The sequence below is a fragment of the Tigriopus californicus genome, chromosome 1 (assembly GCF_007210705.1).
Source record: "Tigriopus californicus strain San Diego chromosome 1, Tcal_SD_v2.1, whole genome shotgun sequence".
Classification (NCBI taxonomy): domain Eukaryota; kingdom Metazoa; phylum Arthropoda; class Copepoda; order Harpacticoida; family Harpacticidae; genus Tigriopus; species Tigriopus californicus.
In genome coordinates this window covers 16,492,890-16,493,714 of record NC_081440.1, presented here as the reverse complement: position 1 = coordinate 16,493,714, position 825 = coordinate 16,492,890, and positions in this window count along the sequence as shown.

Sequence of the window (825 nt, the reverse complement as noted above, 5' to 3'; positions counted from 1 at the left end):
GCATTATAATTCAATAACAAGGAATTGGCCCAATCGGCCCTTTATTTGGTAGAGGCTGAATGACAAAGCGCCCTCTGGAGTGCAGAACGTATAACATATTTCGTGCAGCGTAAGGGGGCTATTGAACTATACCAGTCATACTCACTGTGATATCAATTTCTAGTCAACTATTTTATTGCTTTTACCGTTTTGGCATTTTTCTTTTATATATGAACAATATTTGCATAATGCTTATAGACCATATGTATATTTATTTTTACGCCATGACATGACCAAGTGTCGCAATAAAGGTTTATTATTATCAAATATCGGGACGATAAACGGCTTTAATATAATAAAACCGATGGTGATTAACATTAGGAATGTGAGCCAAGAAGTCGCCCAATCATTTTTTAATACCATTCCAAATTTGCCAAAAACTGCCATGGTGTCTTTCGAAATAGTATTGCCAAAATTCCACTTTCGCTTTCTTGATCAACGAATGATATCTATTGGAAAGCTTCATTAGATTTTGTTTGTTCACATGAGATGGTATTTGAACAAAAGTTTTTGCTTTTGCTTTTTTGATTTTATAAGGCCTTGGTCATCCACGGATTTCTTGTAATCTTGTCAGTGATGTTCTTTGATTGTCTCAAGGGACAGCCTTGCTCAAAAGAACTTTCAAGTTCGGATTTAAAATTCAAAAATTATCCGGCTACACCCGTCTCGGATTGTCCAGTTTACGTGTTTTAGCATACTGCTCAACTTCTGCATGTCCAGTGCTTCGTTATAGGTTTGAAGTTTTGAAAATGCCTATTGGTGTGTTCTCCGCTATCTCGATTAATG